Consider the following 23833-nt stretch of genomic DNA (forward strand, 5'->3'; position numbering starts at 1 on the left):
TGATTGCTAAAGGATGTTAAAATACTTTTTCAAATGAAAATAAATTGTATTTAAAGCTCCTTTGTGAATGATTGGTCCATGGAATTAAGATTCATTGATCAAGTCAATTCCAAAACCACCATTGAAGACTTGTAAGCATCTATCAAGCATAATCTTCATTGTTTAGTTAGATAAAAGCCATTGATATCATGTTTTGAAACCAAAACTCAAATAATGACTCCACAACATGATTTAAATTTTAAATTTAACAAAAAAAACCAACATATCAACTTGAATTCTATATGATTTAGGGTTAGAATTTTCCCAAAGACAGCTAAAATTGAGAATCAAGCTTAAGAATGACACATTGATGATAAGTTTGCAACCTAATTAAGGACGAAGATATCATCTAAAACATCAATCTAATGCATAAACCATCCCTAAATTTTGGATCCATGGAGTTTTCTTACGACTTAAGAAAATGATTGTGAATAAGCTAGATAGTTCCAAGATTCATTGAGAAATGATCTTCTAATCATCAAGTTGACTTTAATCATTCTTCTACTTTTCTTCAAGGTCCTAAATCACCATTTACCTATCTTTTATAAATTCAAAATCATTTCAAAATGAAAGGTATGTAAGAGAGTTGGGGCGGGGGGGGGGGGGGGGGGGGGAGTGGGTTAAGCCCAAATTTAACTCATATGACCCTTCAGGTTCATTTTTTTTCTTGTATTACACCAAGTAAGTCTTCTTAACCAAAAAGTATTAATTTTGCTATAACAAACCTAGAAAGTTACTTTCAGGGAAATATTGGACCCACACCTATTTATATGAAGATCAAGCTTAAGTTTTTAGATTTGGCAAGTTTGGTCCTTTAACTTTAAATTTTGTATTTTCTTCCAAAATAATATACAACAATATTTCTAACCTAGAAACTCCAACTTAAGACTTTAAACATATTATCCTAAAACCTACTTTATCAAGTTAAATCAAAATCACACCAAAGTTTCCCAAACATGGAAGAAATAGTATCTTCTCATTAAAAACGTTTTTTAATCCCAAGATAACATTCTAAATAACATTTCTAGTTTATCATATTATAATTCCACCTTATTTAATAAAACTTTTTTTCCTAATTAAATGAGTTTACTCAAATGTAATTAATGTCTTTATAAATTTAAAGGTTCTTACTCAACAAACATTATAACTAAATTATACTTTATTTTTTTATTATTGACTTTGAAATTGTGACATTCGGAATTTAGGTCATAGACAACTAACGACTATGCAGTAAATCTCTTTGTAATTTAACTTATTGAGTTTTAGTGCATCTAATGTAAAATAAACGTGTTCATTTCAAATATTATAATATATCAGATGATATCTTACTTCCAAACGTATAAACTGTCAAACAAATCAAACAGCTCAAACTGCAACACTGGTTAACGCATCTGAAAAATTGAAAATTCGTATTAATTAGTTATAAGCAAAGCAAAAACTAAAACTTATAGTGCATGTTCCCTTGTTTCCGAAAATATAAAGAACATCCAAAACGGAGTTCGTATGCAAAAGATACTACAATTTAAAAAAAACGGACAGTAAAACACTGGTTTTCTTTAATCGCATAAACCGAATCGATTCATAGAGGCACTTGCACACCTATGATGGAAATTCCAAGAGTGTTTTTGGACTCAGGCTATGGCCTAATATTTAATTTCGAACTCAAAATACTTTTAGCGAAAATATTTGCAAAAGTCGAAGCTTTTGGGAATTGTACCGGATTGTGTGTATGTGTGTTTGTGTGTGTCTTCTTTTCCACAAGCACACCCCCCTTTTGTGGAGATTTACATCAACACAAACATGCATGAAGGTTTAATTCCTACTGAAAATAGGAACCTTAAGAACCTGGTTGTGTTGACTTGTTGTGATAATCAATTAGGTGGAACCATTCTGAGTTCCATTGGAGACCTGAAAAATCTTCAAGTAATAAGAGTTGGTGGAAAAAAAACATTAAAGGGCCTTTTCTAGAAGAAATTGGGAAATGTACTGGATTGGTGACGTAGGGTGTTGTAGAAACAAGCTTACGTAGGGTGTTGCAGAAACAAGCTTATCAGGTTTTCTACCTTCTATTTGTTCTGATTGGCATTTCCATGAATTTGCTGACCGGAGTCATTCTGGTGACATTTGGGAGCTTGACTTTGTTGCAGGAATTCAGTTGAGTGTGAATCAGATCACTGGTTTGATACCGAGTCAGCTTGGGAACTGTATGATGGGTATTATGCAAAACATATAAATCTTTTGTGTGCATGCAACCCTAAACATTTGATTTATGTTTTCTCTTATTGAACATACAACTTGAGCAAAAAGAAATAGAAAACCCTAGCATACTAGCATATTTTCGAAATTCATAATTAGGGTTAGAAAAATCATACCTTGATTGGTATATAGTAATAACAATGCAAATCCTTGTGTTGTTGAAGCCTTGAGAGCAAGCGTCACAAATGTCATGCCTCTAGTGGTTCACACCCAACACTAGAAATGGAAGACAATTGAGAGAGAGAAGGGAGGCTCAAGTTTTCGGCTAGCTCTTCAAAGGATTGAGTGGCTGAAAATCATAGGGTTATGCCATATTTATAGTGCAGTCAGGAAACCCTAGATAAGCCCAAATCCAAGATCAACTTAAGCCGAGTAAATATCCACTTTCCTGTTTATCCACCTAAGAAAATTATAGAAGCCCTTAGGCTTTAAGAAACCGTCCAACCCATATGGAGTGTTCTAGAATGCCTCTTGCTCAACTATTGAATAATTACACTTCAACCCCTACACTTTTAATTAATTCCTTTAATCCCAAAATTAATTCCATTTAATTTCTAATTCAATGTTAATTAAATATTATTATTTCTAATTAATATATTATTCTCATAATATATTAAAAAATTATTTATTTCAATTTGTTAGTCAAATAATAAATCAAAACTCTCTCTCCACATATCATCCTGTCTAACTGCTAGTCTTGAGGGCAACCCAAAAGGATTGTGCCTCTATCAATTCAAGTATATACCAATTATAGTTATGTCTTAGATACCTAGTCCAACAGTCTCCCACTTGGATAAGTCTAATAACTATAGTTTCCAGTATAACTTCTAAAAATGATTAGCAAATTGTAGCTCTCAAAAGCCACTGCCGAACTCTGACTCAGTCAGTTACCCGTCCTAAGATAAGTGATAAAATAATCCTCTATTCTACATGATATCATGCAGACATGATACATGGATTATAATCAATCTCATTGTCCAAGTTTTGTTTCCTGATTTCTGATTTATGACGACTAAAATCAGACTAGTAATTGAACACAACAATTTAGTGCAGGCTTGGCCAAACACTTTAGATGTCATCATCAGATCATCAAGGGGCCCAAAGATATTTCTTTTCCCATTAAGGCAAAAGGAACGGATAAACTTCGACTTATATGCTTTCACTATTTACTCATCAACTTATGCACAACAATATGTTTTATAACATCAAGTTATTGATGCGTTTACGTATTATCAATTCACAACTTACTTGTAAACAACAACTCGTTATCTCCATTTCAAGAATATAAGATATTATTGTCTCAAAATTACTCATGATAAAATCCATGAAGTAATTTTCTGAGCGTGGGTTTATCCAATACTCAAAATCCCCATTTTCAAAGTACTCATGAGCATTACAGCAAAACTATTGCTATGTCTAATCTCCATAGACAATCTATAATTCAATTCATGACAATCTTTATTCACTACTTACTTCCAAAACCACGAGCAACTGTGGAACTTCAAATAATCAAATTATATAGGAAGTAAAACCTGCAAAGTGAAACACAATAATAACCTAATTAACTATGGTCTCAAACTATTGAATATAAAGAAAACTCTTGTCATTTAATCACCATTTTATTTAGACTTTATTCATTGTAAAATGTTTCGACTAATCAACTAAACACTTGAATTAAACATCAGTCATGCTTGTTATAAACATGCATACTATGTCTTTCTATGGTCTTTCCTTTGTGAACAGATCGACTGGACACTATTCCAACAATGATTATTTCACAATTTTAAATTATTGTCACTACTAAATGTGCTAGAATTCCAACCTTACATGCAATGTTCTTCTGTGACGTCAATTCTTGAAAGTCACAGAGACTTGGCCAACGATTTTAAAGAATGTTCCATTGGAACTTTGTTACTAAAAATAATTCCAAAATAATGAAGTTTCAAATTCAAGGCACACTCCTTGAACACTTTCCTTGCATTAAAGTTTTTAACTCAAATGTAGATTTTAATCACCAGCTCCCTCTATGGAGATATTTCCAAATTCCCATATGACCATCAATTTCAACCAAGAATCATCCCAATCTAAAACATATCAATATGGCTATTCCACAAGTAACTGATCTTTTGATAACCTTAGAATCTTCATAATAGTTGTTTTACAACTTTAGTCACGCCAAATTCTAATCCTTTTTCACTCTTAATGCCCAAAGCATTTGGAAAAATCAGAATAAGTGAATATTATAGCATATGTAATCGATCCAATATTCGAAGCATATGGGACTCGATTCATTATGTCTTACATAAAGACCTGATATCTATTCAGTCTCTTGCTATAATATTTTTCCATATATCAAATTTCTATGTTAAGCCACTTTAACACAATATTCATATATGTCCAAGACTAATTTCTTTTAAACCTTCAATCTAAACCTTTAGTATGAGTGCCCTCTCCCTTCAGCCTTTTTATAGCGAAACAATTTCCAAATTTTGCAACTTGCAAATTTGTAAACTGTGTTTCCTACAAATAGTATTGCCAACTTGCAACACTTAGCATAACATTATGCTCCAACTAGCATAACAATTATGCTCCCACTAGTTTTGACATGTATTCAGAAATCAACTTGACTTCTAGAAATCAGTACTCTCGACTTTCTTTCTAAAGTGCAGATTTTCTGATACGTGATGCTTCGATAAGTCTCTAACTATACTTCTCAAGCTTTTACACATTTCATTAGATAGTATATGTGTGTGCGTTAAAACCCTTTCAGAACTTATAACTATATGTCTTGAAAGTTCAAAAAATTCCTTGCCATTTCTCACAATTTGAACTATGAAAAGGGATGTCGTTATCATATTGCGAATTTGAGAATGCAATTATCACAACTACTAACCATAATGATATTTATCAGATCTTTAAAAATCTACTAGCGAAAGTATTTCCTCATAATCATTCTCATGAATTAGAGTGAAACCATTTTCCGCCTAGATTTTTATGGTGTACATGTTCCCATCCATGTGAATCTATCATTTCTAACCTACAATCATAAGACAAGGTTTATGAAAAAAAGCAAATTCAAATTTAGCTCTCATGGACAGAACTTTTCTTATTCTTAATTTATTGTCATCTGGTAGCAAAAGGTCCTATCAATGCTTCTATGTTGTTAAACAGTTCATCCATACTGACCAATGTACTTTCACTGATCAACGTGCTCTCCCTTTTGCAGTCAAATGAGAACCATAGAATTCATAAGCATTGCTAACCCAACTAGAAGGTGCATAGAAACAAGAATGTGTCAACTTAACACGATGGGTTATCAACCTCAGGTCGTGAGCTAGTGATAACTAAAATGTTTATTCTTGATTGACTCCTGAAACTCTTCAAGATCACTAAGACTCTCACTGACTTCTTCACATATAAGTTTCTCTCTGAAGGAATAGTCCTTGACGATCAAAACAAATATTAAAAAGTTATTATGGATTCTCGACAAGAAACACTTCATGGAATTGGCCTTAGTTCATCCTTTGTTTTAATCAAAACTTCACAACTTCCAATTTCAAATGTGCTAGAGTAAGAAAGAATTATTACTCCACATTTCATGAGGTGTTATAAACCTACTTATTATGAAATAAGTTTCAAGATACAATGTATAGTATCTAGAGCATGGCTCTAAAATGTGATTAGAAATGAAGTATGACCCATCTCTCGATTGAACCATTTCAACAATATCCGATTCCTCTTCTTAGTCAAACAATTGCATTAAGATGTTCTTCGAGGATCAAATGTGATATAGTTCCACAATCATTAAGATGATCATAAAACACAATATTAAAGTACTCTCCTTTCCTTTTAGATTGGTGAAACTTTTATCGTTCTGCCTAATATATTCCTGCTATTCTTTCTGCTACCTTTTCAAAGTATCAGAATCATGCTTAATCTTATAAACACAACCACACATACCAAAACATCAACAAATTATGACGAATAGACTTATCGTCCTTTACGGTGGATTTGAATCGTCCATATCAATGTCTACTAGATCTATTAGTCTTTCACTTGATTCACATAAATCATGTGATCATTGAATTAGTCATAATCTTCTAAAGATTAAGATTCTCATATATCACACAATTCAAATTGTATGACTCCAAATTTCTATCCAATTGAAACTTGGGTCATGAGAATTCTTTATCACTTTGTAAGCAACATTTTCATAATTGTCATTGCAAGGAAATATAAAGTAAAGAAACTATATAAACAAAAATTTCACTTTTATTGATAATAAATGAAAATTTTGGAACTTTTCCTTACAATGCATAAAATGAAAACTATGTTTCTAGACATTTCTTAAGAAATCTATTAAATTATCATAACTCCTGAGTAGTAGCTTCAAATTTTTGATCATTGAAACATGCGACCGAAATCCATATCTCACAATTATATTTAGCTCACTCTTCTTAAGCTTCCATCGTTCTCTTAGAACCTGCAATACCATAAAAATTGTTGGATTAGTGTCTAAGTCCATAACTATTTTGGTATGTACTTGACCCGATGGTGCATGGTCCTTTTGGGTTGCCTTCACCAAAGCAACTTGATTGGAGAAATAAATAAAGAGAGAGAGGTTATTATGATTTATTAATATGTTATAAGAATAATATATTAAAGGAGAAATCATATTTGTTTAATTAATATTGGTCAATAATTAATTAAGAATTAATTTTGTGATCAAGTGTAATTAATTAAACTAGAGGGGCTGAATTGTAATTATGTGATAGTTACAAAATAAGGTAAGGATTATCTTATATATATGGTGAACGAATTTGAGGTGTAAATCCCTTAGAATTCGACTAGGATAAGGGTTTCTAGGACTTATCTTATGGTTGCTTGGTGGACAAGCAACTAGATAAGGATAAGGACTAAAACCTTAATCTTTACACCTATATAAACCCCCTAGGGCTTAGGAATTCGTCTAACCCTTCCCAAGAGGTCCTAAGGACGAATTCTAACCTCCCTCCTCTCTCTTTATACCTTCTCCATTTGCTCTTGGTGTTTGTAAGCCATTAGAGGAGTGACACTTGTGACTCTAAGCCTTCCAAAGCTAATTCAAAGGAGGAATTGGGATTGTTATTGCTACATAACAATCAAGGTAATATCATAAACCTAATTATATGTTTATATTGATTTCCATATGCTAGAATTAGGGTTTAAAGTCTTGGATTCAAAGCATGTACAATAAAGAAACCTAGATCCAAGCATTAGGGTTTGTATGAGCACATAGGATGTCTTATGACCAAAACCCATCAGTGGTATCAGAGCCTTGATTGGTTTCTATTGTATTGATGCTTGATATGTTTGAAAATTTCGAATTTTGTGTTTCTGGAGGCTGGACTCGCCGAGTCCATAGATGAACTCGCTGAGTCCAAGGTGACTCGACGAGTCCATGCCTGACTCGGCGAGTCGGCTCGTCAGATGGAGGGTATTCCGGGATTTCTTGCTGTTTTTGCTTACGGATTGTTACCTTATCATGTTAGATCAATATTAATACGATTATATGATATATTTGACTATAATTTTGATCTAATTGAAGATATTTATCAATTAATAAGATAATTGTTTCTTTATGTGATAATTGATTAATTATTTTGAGTAAATTGATAAATTGTTTTGCAAGAAATCATTAAATAAATCAAATATGGATAATTATGTGATTAATTGTTAATTTAGATTATTTTTTATTTGATCCTTGTTGTTATGAAAAGTTTCATATTTTGCCCTTTAGGTTTTATAGTTTAAATTTGAACCCAAAAGTTTTGTTGTTTTGAAATTTAAATAGTTGAAACCCTAATGTTTTGAAAAAGGTTTCAAAACTTGCCCTCAAGTTTTGGAATTTAAATTTTGGTTAATAGTTTAATTTTGATGTATACTTAAATTCTAAACCCTAATGTGTTGAAATGTTTCAAAACTTGCCCTCAAGTTTTGGAATTTAAAAGTTGATTAAAAGTTTAATTAGGAATGTTAAATTCTAAAACTAGTATAGTTTTGAAAAGGTTCAAATCACACCCTTATGGTTTTATTAATTAATTAAGGTGTATAATTAAAAGAGGTTTAATAAATCCATAAAAGTTTTGGTTTACAATTTAATTGAATTAAAGGTATAATTGTTAAATTTGACCACCTAATATTTTAAAAGTATAAAATACACCTTATACTATATATAACATTAAAAGTCTAACATTATATATATGTATGAGTAAAAGCCAGTCTTACCGTTATTAGGCCTCATTCACGAAGCTGGTCTATGAGGGGTGTTTAAGGAAATTGCCTATAAAATGGCGATTGAATGGGTATCCACTCTTACCCACCGCACTCTTGACTAGTGGAGGGTCGTTAGCCGAACGGGTTGGATAGGACAAAACCTATCATTATAATTATAATAAAGTACAAAAGTAACTAAATGTTTTACAAATTCCCAATCTTAGTTACTTAGGCGAAAGTGAATTAATGCAATTCCATGAAATTACACTTTATGCCCTTGCAAAGACGTTAGTGGAGCGTGTGTGGTTTACCGGCACACTAAATGGTTCTAAGCAAAGGTAGCAAAGGGTGACTCACTGTTTGTCATAGTTCGGTGGAGTGTGTGTGGTTTACCGGCACATCGAATAGGTGACTGTAACATGTGAGTGCACCATGTAAGTTTGCATGGTTATTCACACCCGCTTTGTGATCCTCGGCATCCCAGTCACAAACAAGAGGGGCATATCGAGATTTAAACATGCCATTGAAAGTTCAATGAATCTCAAAGGATTTAGGAGTTTTCATAGATTTAAAACTTAAATTTCTTTTTTGTTTTTCGTGGTGGAAATTAGTGAATCGTCATTCACTTACCTTCAAATATTCTGCAATTAGGGTTACGGCATCCCTCTCCCGAGTTGTAGAATATTGTGTTGGGTCCTAGCCTTAGTATCTCATTTGGGTGATTTACTAAGGACTCAATCTAACAACTAACTTGAATTTGTTTTTCTCCTGTTTTGTAGATGTCAAAGTTCGACAACTATGGTCTTCCCAAATCCCGTGGAACAAGCATTCCACATGAAGATGATATTCCACGATTCAATCGAGGAACGAGAAATCATGCTTCAATTCCTCCTCCTCCTCCTATTGTTCTCCCTAACCCACAAGATCGAAGAATTGAAAGGTTCAATATCACTAAAGCCCTATTGGAAATGAAACATGAAGATGGTAAACCCGTGTGTGCCCACGTTCTAGGAATGAAATCACACATTGATAGGTTGATAATGTTGGGTGTGTCATTCCCAGATCAGTTGGCTATGAATTGGGTTTTGCAGTCACTTCCTGAATCATATAATGAGTTCAAAAGAAAGTATTATATGATGAATCATGACGACAACCTCATTGACCTAACTTACATGCTCATTGCTGCTGAATCAGAAATGATTTGGCGAAGCAATGGAGCGTATTTGTTGGAAAAGTCAACCGACCATACTTCCGAGGACGTTCTAGGAGAACCGACCTGCGTTTGTTGCCAAAAGAAAGGGCGTTGGATACAAGTCTGCCCAATGAGCCTGAAGAGTCCAGAAGATGGGAGAGTCAAAGAGTATGGCTGCACTTCAGGTAAAATCCACTATCTAACTCCATTAAGTTTCTATTCATTAATTCTTAATACATAATGTAATAAGATTGCATTTGAATGTTTTACAGGATCGGTGAAAAGAAAGGAAGCTTGGTGAAAGAGCAAGATGAATCTAATCACAAGGAATGGATCTTGATCGCATGGACTTGAAGATTAGATTTTAGATAGTTATGATAGAGTTGTTAGAAATTTTCTTTTGAAATACATAGTTTTCAATGGATTTTGCATTGTAAGGACAAATGTTTTCCGCTGCTTTTATAAATAAAATAAATTTTCGTTTGACTTATTTATTTATTTATTTCCTTGCAATGAAATCGTTATGAAAATTGGTGTTAGCATATTTCTACAACAAATGGATATGATTCTTATTTATGGTGTTTCTGGAAAAGTTGAGAATTTACCAAATAGGGAGAGTTTCTCATCGCCCAAGTTTCATTTGGACAGAAACTTGGAATCATGCAACGTGGATGCACGATGAATGAGAAATTTCGTATTTGGAAATTAGACTAATTCGTTGACAAAGAGTCAAGTGAAGGACTAGGAGATTGAGTACACAAAGTTGCGTATTGATCAAGTCCACCATAAGAGTAACAAAGATATTTGTCATGATTTACTAAAGGCTTAGTAAATATGATTATACTTACAAGATTAAGTGTAATTCTGAATTGATTAAAGGGTTTAGATCAATAGCAGAACGAATAAGAAGAATCAAGTAGGCAGAAAGATAAAAGTTTCTCCATTCTAAGAAGATGGGAGAGTACCTTTTATGCTTTATGATAGGTCTTAATGATTAAGAACCATACCTCAATTGATCCTCTAAGTGAGTCTTAGTACAATTGTATGTCTAAGAAGAGGAATCAAGAATTGAAGAAATGGTTAAATCAATAAGTCAATCATACTTCGTTCCAATAACAAATCTTAAAGTTAAGATTGTGACATTGAGTGAAAGGTATTAAGAAGGTTTGTAACTTTCATTAAATGTGGAAAGTTGTGATGTCTTGGATAAGACAAAGACCAACTAGGACCAATTTATGAAGTGTTTTGATAAAAACTACACTAACTCTTGAATATTTGTTTGTCAAGAAATGATTATTGACAAGAGAATCTTATATGTCAAGGAGTCAGTGGGAGTCTTATTAGTCTTGAAAGGCTTCAAGAACAAATCAAATATACCTTATCGATCATCACTAGCGCACGAGTTAAGGTTTGCAACCTATCGTGTTGACATTATTTGCTTTCTGTGCTGTTCCAATTGAGTTAATTATGCATGTGAGTTCTATGAATTCTCATTTTGAACGCATAAAAGGCAAGGCACCTTAATCAATGAAAGGTACATTGATAGGAAAAGGTGAGCTGCTTAACTACTTGGAAGACATGGTGGGCAGCTGTGCTACCATAAGGCAAGAAATCGAGATCAAGAAAGTTCGATCCATATGAGTTTGAATTTTTTGTAAACTTTGGTTTTGACAAATTCACATGGATAGGAACAAATACACCATTAAATCTAAGTTTCATAAGATTTCCTCCTTCATGAAAATGATTGTGAGGAAATGCTTTCACTAAGAAAGATTTTAAGAAGATAGTGATTGCAAAATTGCATTCTCGAATTCGATTATGGTTACGGTATCCCTTTCCATAATTTGAATTGTGAGGTTTGGCAATTGTTTACACACACATATAAACTATCTAAGGCAAAGGTGTATAAGTTCAAGAAGCATTGATAAAAGATTATCAAAGCACTAATTATTAGAAACATGAACTTAAGAAATTCAATAAGTATTGTTTTTCTGAAAGTTAAGTTGTTTCTGAATACATGTCGAAGCTAGTGGGAGCATAAGTGTTATGTTTTATAATAATCATCATGATAGTGGGAGCATAAATGTTATGATTATATGATTATTAATGCACGTATTGCAAGTTGGCAATATTAATTATAGAAAACAAGAGTTATACCTTGCAAAGTCGTAAGGGTTGTAAAGTTGTTTTGCTATAATTAAGGGAGAGAATATTATGCTTCATTTCAAATCTAAAGGTTTAGTTTGAGAAATGTTAATAAATTTAGTCAAGGGTACATAGTGTGTTCTTAAAATTTCGATTATGATTACGACATTCCTCTTCACAATTCGAATTTTGAGAACATAGCAAATAAAACATTATGCGTCATGTCCCATACGCTTCGGGTATAGGATCGATTGCAAATGCTTTAATGATTGACCATTCTAAAATTTTCCAAATGTCGAGTGCATTTAGAGGGAAAAGGGACTAGAATTGGTTTTGACTAAAAAAATTAAACAACTATCAAAGGACAATCCAAAGTTCGACGAGGATTGGTCGCTTGTGAGTAGTTGGAAGTATAGTATTGGAAAATATGGAAATGTTTCCATATTGGATGGACCATATCGACATCATTACGAATAGATAAGATTCTATTAAGAATGAGTTGTCATATGGAACATATGGAAGTGTGTCCATATTGGGAATTGAATATTGAAAATCTATGACTAGATTAGAAACTTCTATGCAAAAGGATGTTCAAAGAATGTACTTTGAGTGAGAGACATCACATCTATGGAATTGTCTTGTGACAATCTCCGATAGAGGACTTTGTAATATCATTGGCAATGGTCTTTGTGACTTTGGTGCAGTGACATTATGAAAGGATAGTTGCATAGAATGTTAGAATCTAGCATATTCTATAAGTAGCAAGAATTTGATATTCTTTGACTTATGAAAAACGGATTTGGAGTTGTGAAATGAGAAGGATTGGAAATGTATTCAATGAGATCTATTTCACAAAGTAAGAACCATAGGTAAACATTGTGTGCATGCTAGGAGCATGGGACAAGTGTTGTAATTCAAGTAAGAAGTTGATTACCCGGAACTACAAATAATGAGTAATCAATATGGTGATAAATAAAAGGTGTTTTATTTATGCTCAAAGGGTTGAGGCCATATGGGATTAGTATTATTCTTGTGTTTCACATTTTCATGTTTTGACTTCCAGAATAATTGAGTTTATTAAGAATAATCGAATTATTCAAACGGGCCACAGTCGTTCATATGTTGGAAGTAGATATGAATGAAGATTGTCGTGAATTGGTGTGTGGATTGTCTAGAAAAGTATTAGACATAAGCAAATGTTTGCTGCAACGTTCATGAGTGCTTACGAATATGATTTGAGCATTGGATTAAACCCACGCTCACTTGGATCACTCCATGAATTGTATCACGAGTGATTGGTGAGACGATAACATCTTATATTCTTGAAACCGAGATGTGTGAGTTGTATCTTGCGAATCGGTTACACATTGATAATATGTAAACGCACCAGTAACTTGGTGTTATAAAACATATTGTTGTGTGTGATTCGGTGCGTGAGTACAAGCAAGCATTGTATCAAAGTTTATCCGTTCCTTTTATCCAAAGTGGGATAAAAGCGATATCTTTGGGCCCCTCGATGATTTAGTGATGACAAACGTAAATGCTCGGCCGGGCTAGGGCTAATTTGATTTGTTCAATTAGTCAGTCGTCATAAATCGGGAATCGAGATATAGTACAAAGAGAATGATTTGAAATCATATCTCATATGATATCTAGAATGGAGGAATATATGATCCCTTATCTAAGGACACGCGTATTTGATATGATCAGAGTTGACAGCGGCTTTGGAAAGCTACGATTGCAGATCGGGATCCGAAGTCATACGCATAATAGTTATTAGACTTATCCAAGTGGGAGACTGTTGGATTAGTGTCTAAGTCCATAACTATTTTGGTATGTACTTGACCCGATGGTGCATGGTCCTTTTGGGTTGCCTTCACCAAAGCAACTTGATTGGAGAAATAAATAAAGAGAGAGAGGTTATTATGATTTATTAATATGTTATAAGAATAATATATTAAAGGAGAAATCATATTTGTTTAATTAATATTGGTCAATAATTAATTAAGAATTAATTTTGTGATCAAGTGTAATTAATTAAACTAGAGGGGCTGAATTGTAATTATGTGATAGTTACAAAATAAGGTAAGGATTATCTTATATATATGGTGAACGAATTTGAGGTGTAAATCCCTTAGAATTCGACTAGGATAAGGGTTTCTAGGACTTATCTTATGGTTGCTTGGTGGACAAGCAACTAGATAAGGATAAGGACTAAAACCTTAATCTTTACACCTATATAAACCCCCTAGGGCTTAGGAATTCGTCTAACCCTTCCCAAGAGGTCCTAAGGACGAATTCTAACCTCCCTCCTCTCTCTTTATACCTTCTCCATTTGCTCTTGGTGTTTGTAAGCCATTAGAGGAGTGACACTTGTGACTCTAAGCCTTCCAAAGCTAATTCAAAGGAGGAATTGGGATTGTTATTGCTACATAACAATCAAGGTAATATCATAAACCTAATTATATGTTTATATTGATTTCCATATGCTAGAATTAGGGTTTAAAGTCTTGGATTCAAAGCATGTACAATAAAGAAACCTAGATCCAAGCATTAGGGTTTGTATGAGCACATAGGATGTCTTATGACCAAAACCCATCAAAAATGTGATCATCACATCATGTATTAAGAGTCTATGAATAGGAACTTATTAAAATAATGGAGTTAGATAATCGATGTACCTGAATTAGAGTCACACGACTTGACTTTACCATCTCTGAGACCTTTCAGGTAGTTTGTGCAGCTTCACAACCAATGTCCCTTCAATTGGCAATAGAAATATATGGACCTTTAGGATTTAGAACATGTAATTATCTCAGATCTAGCCTTTCTCTTTATCATAAGATCAAATAGTTTGACCTTGGCCGATCCCTTTTCATTGAGAAGAGAAATATCTTCTGGACCACTAATCTCACTATTGTCAATGTCCATGGAAATTTTGGACTCAGATCCTTCAAATACTTTTGCTTCACTTATGCTCTTAAGCATTTATGCTTCAGCAATAATCAATATATTTGTTAAATCAATTAGGGTCATGTTGTGGTCGCTCATATAAAATTTCTCAATGAACTGACTATATGACTCAGGAAGCGAAAGGAGAACCAAATCAATGGTTTGCTCCCTTCGGAAGATGACACCCATTCTATCCAATTTGTCAATGTGTGATTTCATTTCCAGAACATGCGTACACACATAATTTCCATCTTGAGGCTTGCATGCCAATAGGGTTCGAGTAATTTCGCATCTTTCAACTCGTGACATGGGGAGAGTCACTAGAGGAGGAGGAGGAGGAGGAAGAGTTGGAGAAGTATGATATCTATTTCCACCATTGCTCGAAGAAGGGAACATACTTTCACCTTGATCAGATGTAACATCCCGAAATATCAAGTGTAGAGTTGAAGGGCTAAAAGAGTAAGTTGTGAAAGAGTGACTCGGCGAGTCAGTGAGGAGGACTCGGCGAGTAGGCGCTGATTGGAGAAAACCCTAATTCTCGGGGTTGAGCCCTATATAAAGAACATTATGTCTTCCTCCCAGCCTCCTTATCACCCCTTGAGCCCCAAAAAACCCTAAATCGCGGTGAAGCACCATTGTTGAGTGGATTGGAGCTTGGAGAAGTAATTGTTGAAGGGATTTTGGGAGATTGAAGGCTTGGAGCAGGGGGCTTTGCTTGGATTCGAAGTACATTGTAGTTAGGGCATCTCTTGGAGGTAATATCTCGTTCTTGGGCTGTTGTTATGTTGTTTCTTCATTTTGGGGTTGTGGGAACTTGTCTATGGATGTAATGGGAAGTCTAGAGGTTAGATCTGAGGTTGCTACCTCAGATCTGGAAGGGAGAAGAATCAAAGAGCATGAAAGTCCCTGTGTTGGAGTGTTTAGTGAAGCTTTCATGTCCCAAACCCTAGCCCAATGTGCAAATGGCCTAGATCTCTTTGGATTCACGTAAAGTTTGCCACTTTACGTGATGGATGAGTGGTAGGAGGCTAGATCTATGTTTTGGAGCAATTGCATGGCCTGGAATGCTTCTGAATGGATTCAGACCGGTGGTACTCGGCGAGTCACATGGGTGTACTCGACGAGTTGCTTGAAGATGAGCTGGGACTTGGCGAGTTGGAAGAACAACTCGGCGAGTTGGATGAAGATGGCCTGGAGTGACTCGGCGAGTTGTATGAACAACTCGGCGAGTAGGTTGATGATAGTCTTGGACTCGGCGAGCCTGTTCTTGGACTCGGCGAGTCTTGTCGAAGAGTCTCGATATTCCCTGGTTGAGTCGAGAATCAGTGAGTCAAGGGATGACTCGGTGAGTTGTGTGCGAGTGGACTCAGAGTTGTTGGACTTGGCGAGTCTCGGAGTGACTCGGTGAGTTAGGTCGCGGATTGAGTGAAGTTCTGATTATAGGAACTCGGCGAGTCATAGGGTTGACTCGGCGAGTAGGGTCAGTCAGGGGTTGACTTTGATTGAGGACTTTGATTTTGACCAAGGGTTGACCGTTGACTTTTAGGGTTTGGTCAGCAATGTGGCCTTTAGGCCAAGAGAGGGGTAAAATAGTCTTTTAACCTTAAGAGGGTGCATTGAGAGGATTGATTCTAGTCTCGAGAGTTATAGTCATGAGAGTTTTTCCTTACGTGTTAGGCGGTGGCGAGTTCGAGATTCAAGTATGGAGATATCTGCTTTCTGCTTGCCAGGTGAGTCTTCTCACTATACTTTATCTTGAGTAGATAACCAGAGTTATGTGACAGAGTACTTGTATGTTATGTGTGCTATATGTTGTACTGCATTATTTCTATGTGATTGATGGTGTGCATGTTTACAGAGTTGGAACCGGAAGGTTCCTAGAGTTAGAACCTGAGGGTTCACAGAGTTTGGGTGCACGGACCCATAGAGTCATAGCCTCGAGTGGCTAATATGTGTTTTATGTGTGGTATTTTGGGGAACTCACTAAGCTTCGTGCTTACAGTGTTTTGTGTTATGTTGTTTCAGGTTTCTTTCAGTATCACGGGACGGCACCGACTTGATTGTACACACCAGAGAAAGAGTCATATTTTGGAGGATCCTGGTTTTCTATGCAAGTGAAAATGGAGCTATGTTTTGTAATTCGATTATGAATGAGATTTTAAACAAGTGTTCTAAGAATAAAATGATTATTTAAAATGAAAATTTTGTCTTGAAATTTATGGTGTTACAAGTTGGTATCAGAGCCTTGGTTTGAGGGATTCGGATGCGCCTTCGGGCAATTCTGGACTCAAACTGAGGAAGTAAGAAAATTTTTCAAAGAAATAATTTTCTAAAGCGAATAAGAGTTCAAAGAGAAAATGAGAAAGAGCAGTGTGTACAATCAGCCAGAGCCCGAACGGTGATTTCCCAAAATACCCTTACTTTTGTGTTATGAGATATTTATGATGCACTTTATGAGATATTATTGCATGCTAGAGACAGGCAAGGTATTCCATATATTAGGACTAGAGTGGCCTGATTTGTGATGCCTTAGCCTAGGAATTGCTGTGATATGCGTTGTGCTTTTGAGTATGTGATGAGTGAGAATATTTGATTGGAATCCTTTAGGGGGTTTGAGTAGAGGAGTAATCTAGGGAAGATACCTTGATGAGTACTGTGGTACTTGGAGAAAGAATAGTTAGAGCCCGCGAGGGGAAGAGTTGCAGAGTTCGATGGTACTTCCGAGGATGAGCAGAGCAAGCGGAGTTATCACCCAGAGTGAGTCATATATATTCTTCGATGCTCGAATGTTGCTTGCTTTGTGATTTGTGGAACTCTCGATGATGGGAGTCAGCTACCAAGCGAATATGACGATATTCAGGAGGTAGATGGCTGGCATCATTAGGAGCTCTTCAGCAGCTGATGGCAGAGAAGTGTGGGAATCTGAGAAGAGCTTAGGGAGTAACCTTAGCCAGAAGAGTGCACTGGCAGGGTAGAGAATTTCGCTGGGGAGCGAGCGCGTGACGGAATTGGTGAACGAGAAGGTCGAGCAGCTACTTAGGAGCTCCGGGATAGTCCGTGTGGAAAGTATGGGTAGATGTGGCAGGTAGTATGGGCCCGTACTACTGAAAGCAGAGGACCCATACTTGATACAGGGAGTATTCTGAAGATTCTAATGAGCGTATTGAGGAGTGATGTTATGGTTCGAGTACCATACATTGGAGCGGATTGAGGAGTGATGTTATGGTTGAGTACCATACATCGGAGCAGATTGAGGAGTGATGTTATGGTTCGAGTATCATACATCAGAGCCGATGGAGGAGTGATGCTATGGTTCAGGTACCATACATCAGTGCATATTGAGAAGAGATGTCATGGGATGAGTACCATGGTTCGTAGTGAATGGTGCTTGTGATTCTCTAGTTATCCGGTCACGATTGATGAGGTAGAGGTTGGACGCTATGGGTTTTAGGCCTGTAGGCCATGATTGAGTTTGGAGAGGCGTCCCTCGAGAGGGAAGTCGAGAACCTATTAGAGTATTTTGGTAAGGAGTTAGAGGGAGAGGAGAATTTCGGTCTGAGTTGAGCAATCAGTCGATAGAGGGGAGGTCACCTTCTATGTGAGTGGTGCTATTTATGTCGTGTGCGGAACATGAAAGGCCTGATGTTTCAGTTTTGGGTTTGGGGGTAAACCCTGCAGGTCGTTATTGATGATGATTTCTCCCAGAGTATCAGGTAGCATGTGTGCCGCGAGGCAGTGATTTGTCATGAGCAGATAGTCAGTTGGGACTGAGATAGTCGAGGACCACACTACACCTATTTGAGTATAGTAGGATGTATTGTAGTGGTATCAGTGGGGAGTTCAGTCGAGTTAGCCGTGCAGAGAGTTTTCTATCTATGTCGGGTGTTGAATATGGGAGTGGGTCCCTGTTCTTGGGATGATCCCGGTGTTGGAGCGATGTTTGATGAGTTGAGGTGAGGGGTACGATGATTTTGTGGTTCGGTCTATGAGCTAGGGATGTTATTGAGCAGTTGAGTTGTTTGGTACTTGATTGGTACGAGATTTGGAACGAGTAGAGGCAGTCGTGGCGAGAAGTTCTTGAGGAGTTCATCAGAGGTTCAGAGTATATGAGGTCGATTGATTTCCTTAAGGAGGATTATCGGGTGTTGCGTACCACTTTCCAGGGGCAGGTGCGTTATTGCTGGTGGAAATAGTTCATGAGGTTGTTGATGTGTCAGATAGTGATGGTTCGAACCCTAAGTGGGGGAGAACCAGGTGGTTTATTGAGAGAACCAGAGATTGGTGCAAGAGCGGTTAGGGGTTGGATGCAGAACCTGCGGCTTGAATTCATGAGATCAGGGTCATTGGTGATTAAGGAAAGGTGCAGGGCGAGATAATGCATGTGATTTATGTCTAAGAGAAGGATGGGTGTCTCCACGGCGGGTGGTCAATGATCAGGAATCTGATGGTGGTCAGAGTCGTCTCGAGTGTAAGGCTCGTAATTATGGTATGGGCAGTTGAGAACTTCTGGGTTGAGATATGGGTAGCCGAATATCGAGTAGCCAATTCCCAGGCTAGGATGTGTATTCTTGCCTGAATTGTGAGCGGTAGTGGAAAGGGTTTCGGAGGATCATCAGTGTGTTCTGAAGGGTTAGCGCCTTCCTTGTATTCCAATTGAGTGTTTGGATGCACTGGAGTTGCGCATCGTGTGATATCAGAAATTATTATGGGATTCAGAGGAAATGTGCTGCTGTGTGTGTATGGTGTTGGGAGTAAGGGAATCAGTGGTTGTGGCAGGATCTTGTGATGTTCTGTTGGGACATTCCGAGGTATCCGGGTATGATATCTTTATTTCGGGGTTACTCGTGAATCTTGAGTTGAAACGATTTGTGGTGTATCAGGTATCTTCGGATCTAGTGGGAGCCCTTCGAGTATGAGCATCCAGGGAGATTATTTAGGAGAGTGGATATTCGCAAGAGTGGGCATTTTGATATGTCGATTGCTTCCAGAGTCTGGGATGCATTTTCGAGTCAAGTATGGGTAGCTGCCTATGTTAGTCTGCGGAGCATGAGCTAGTGGAGTCAGAGGGTGTTGTGATGCTGCGGGGAGCCGTAGTACTCACTAGTCAGAGGGAGTTGTGATATTGCGGGGAGTCGTAGTACTCACTAGTCAGAGGGTGTTGTGATGCTGCGGGAAGCCGTAGTACTCACTAGTCAAAGGGTGTTGTGATGCTGCGGGGAGTCGTAGTACTCACTAGTTAGAGAGTGTTGTGATGCTGCGGGGAGCCGTAGTACTCACTAGTCAGAGGGTGTTGTGATACTGCGGGGAGCCGTAGTACTCACTAGATGGCAAGAGAATGTGATGATGGAATGTTCTCCGATCAGTGTATGATGTGGAAGAGTTTTGGGCTTGAGTAGCCCTAGTATTGAGTTTTTGGAGCCTGGGTGTTGAACCGGGGGCGAGACTGGGGTCTCCGTCTCTGTCGGGAGATGCGGCGAGATGCGCAAGGGATATGCGCAGCAGAAACCAGAGATCAGAGTTGAGACGATCCTCGGTTGGGTTGTATTTTCTCGCATGAGGAAAAGAGAATTTTGTGACTTGCACGTCCCTGGGCCGGGATAGTGGTCACGGGGAGAAAGTTAGTGGGTTATTTGGATCATGATATGGGTGACCTTTGGAGGCTCAGCTGTGGAGTCAAAAGCTGAACTGGTGCTCAGTCTCGAAGAGAGATATGAGAAATGAGCTAGAGCTTATCATGATGATGTCTGAGGACACTTCAGAGCGAGCGAGCGGTTCAGACGCTCGAAGACATGCTCCGGGCATGTGTATTAGACCTCAGAGGGAGTTGCGGCACGTATTTATCTTTGGTTGAGTTATCCTATATCAACAGCCATCATTAGTGCATTGGTATGCCACCCTTTGAGCTGTTGTGTGGGAGGAGGTGTCGGACCCTCATTTGTTGGGGGGAGGTAGCGCATGGACCCGAGGGCCCTTGTGAGCAGATCCAGAGCATGTGTGATACATGAAGTAGTGGCAAGGTTGGCTAGTGGATTTCCCTGAGTAAGGGAAGAGAAAGGTATGTAACCCCCGGGGGGGAAGTGTTGGTTCACGGAAGTGAAGGTAGTAGTGAGAGTGGATGATTGGAGTATGGTGGTTGAACATTGTGTATGTGACAGTGGTATGGGATGACATCATGATGGGATGTCTGCTGAGGACGCGGAAGGAATTCCGCGGGTGTAGAGCCAAGAGTCTCAGGATGAATGCAGGGATGGAGTCTGGGACTCCCAGCTTGATTCTGATCAGGGTATTGGATATGTACTAGTGGTTCATCCTGGGGGGATGTTGGAGGATATCATCAGTGCATCGGGTTTTTCCCAACCTGAGGGTGCTGGGAAAGTTCAGCATGCGTATGTGATTGCAAGAGGAGAACTCGTGGGAGTTGCTCTGAGATTGAAGAGTGGGTCTTTCTGTCAGCTCGTGATGGATAGAGTGGGATTCGGATCGGGGATCCGATGGTTCATGGCTTTCTAGCCCTTATGGGTCGAGCGATTGTTGAGATTTGGAGCAGTGATGCATCTCGGGTAATTCTCGATTGTTGAGTGTGATTATCGGAGGGTACAGTCGGTGCCCGGTTTGAGACGGTGGTCAGGACACCGCAAGGAAAGAGGAAGTGAGTTCGAGTTCGATGGTTATGCTTGAGGAACCTGGTCCAGTTAGGGCCAGGTGGCGCGTCGTGGGAGTATTTTGGAGTTGAGTTGCCATAGGCTTCGAGGGCGAAGCCTAATTTAAGTGGGGGAGAATTGTAACATCCCGAAATATCAAGAGTAGAGTTGAAGGGCTAAAAGAGTAAGTTGTGAAAGAGTGACTCGGCGAGTCCATGGATGGACTCGGTGAGTAGAGTCGCGACTGGGTCGCGTGCTAAGTAGCCGACTCGGCGAGTCAGTGAGGAGGACTCGGCGAGTAGGCGCTGATTGGAGAAAACCCTAATTCTCGGGGTTGAGCCCTATATAAAGAACATTATGTCTTCCTCCCAGCCTCCTTATCACCCCTTGAGCCCCAGAAAACCCTAAATCGCGGTGAAGCACCATTGTTGAGTGGATTGGAGCTTGGAGAAGTAATTGTTGAAGGAATTTTGGGAGATTGAAGGCTTGGAGCAGGGGGCTTTGCTTGGATTCGAAGTACATTGCAGTTGGGGCATCTCTTGGAGGTAATATCTCGTTCTTGGGCTGTTGTTATGTTGTTTCTTCATTTTGGGGTTGTGGGAACTTGTCTATGGATGTAATGGGAAGTCTAGAGGTTAGATCTGAGGTTGCTACCTCAGATCTGGAAGGGAGAAGAATCATAGAGCATGAAAGTCCCTGTGTTGGAGTGTTTAGTGAAGCTTTCATGTCCCAAACCCTAGCCCAATGTGCAAATGGCCTAGATCTCTTTGGATTCACGTAAAGTTTGCCACTTTACGTGATGGATGAGTGGTAGGAGGCTAGATCTATATTTTGGAGCAATTGCATGGCCTGGAATGCTTTTGAATGGATTCAGACCGGTGGTACTCGGCGAGTCACATGGGTGTACTCGACGAGTTGCTTGAAGATGAGCTGGGACTTGGCGAGTTGGAAGAACAACTCGGCGAGTTGGATGAAGATGGCCTGGAGTGACTCGGTGAGTTGTATGAACAACTCGGCAAGTAGGTTGATGATAGTCTTGGACTCGGCGAGTCTTGTCGAAGAGTCCCGATATTCCCTGGTTGAGTCGAGAATCGGTGAGTCAAGGGATGACTCGGTGAGTTGTGTGCGAGTGGACTCAGAGTTGTTGGACTCGGCGAGTCTCGGAGTGACTCGGCGAGTTAGGTCGCGGATTGAGTGAAGTTCTGAATATAGGAACTCGGCGAGTCATAGGGTTGACTCGGCGAGTAGGGTCAGTCAGGGGTTGACTTTGATTGCGGACTTTGATTTTGACCAAGGGTTGACCGTTGACTTTTAGGTTTTGGTTAGCAATGTGGCCTTTGGGCCAAGAGAGGGGTAAAATAGTCTTTTACCCTTAATAGGGTGCATTGAGAGGATTGATTCTAGTCTCGAGAGTTATAGTCATGAGAGTTTTGCCTTACGTGTTAGGCGGTGGCGAGTTCGAGATTCAAGTATGGAGATATTTGCTTTCTGCTTGCCAGGTGAGTCTTCTCACTATACTTTATCTTGAGTAGATAACCAGAGTTATGTGACAGAGTACTTGTATGTTATGTGTGCTATATGTTGTACTGCATTATTTCTATGTGATTGATGTTGTGCATGTTTACAGAGTTGGAACCGGAAGGTTCCTAGAGTTAGAACCTGAGGGTTCACAGAGTTTGGGTGCACGGACCCATAGAGTCATAGCCTCGAGTGGCTAATATGTGTTTTATGTGTGGTATTTTGGGGAACTCACTAAGCTTCGTGCTTACAGTGTTTTGTGTTATGTTGTTTCAGGTTTCTTTCAGTATCACGGGACGACACCGGCTTGATTGTACACACCAGAGAAAGAGTCATATTTTGGAGGATCCTGGTTTTCTATGCAAGTGAAAATGGAGCTATGTTTTGTAATTCGATTATGAATGAGATTTTAAACAAGTGTTCTAAGAATAAAATGATTATTTAAAATGAAAATTTTGTCTTGAAATTTACGGTGTTACATCAGAATGTGGATGATTATCTTCAGAAGGAAGAGGAAAACCATTTCCAAAAGAACGAGAAAGACCATTATTGTCTTGATTCGTCATCTATAATGGGAGGAAAGAGAATTCAAGTTAGTTAATTTTAATCCTTAATTATTAACCCATAAATTTAAATTAAGGCTAGGATCCATGTTTTCGTTTCGAACTTTGAAGAGTATGCCATAATCAAATTAGAATCTATTTCAGGTAGATATGCTTTTACCGGTTTCAATCTAATGAGACTCCTAGATCTTTTGATATTCATTGAATTTAATCAATGGCATGTTTAATCTTATTTATGCTCTCACTTTTGTGACTGGGATGCTGAGGATCAC

The sequence above is a fragment of the Lactuca serriola genome, chromosome 8 (genome assembly GCF_051521515.1).
Source record: "Lactuca serriola cultivar US96UC23 chromosome 8, Lser_US96UC23_V15, whole genome shotgun sequence".
Lineage (NCBI taxonomy): Eukaryota > Viridiplantae > Streptophyta > Magnoliopsida > Asterales > Asteraceae > Lactuca > Lactuca serriola.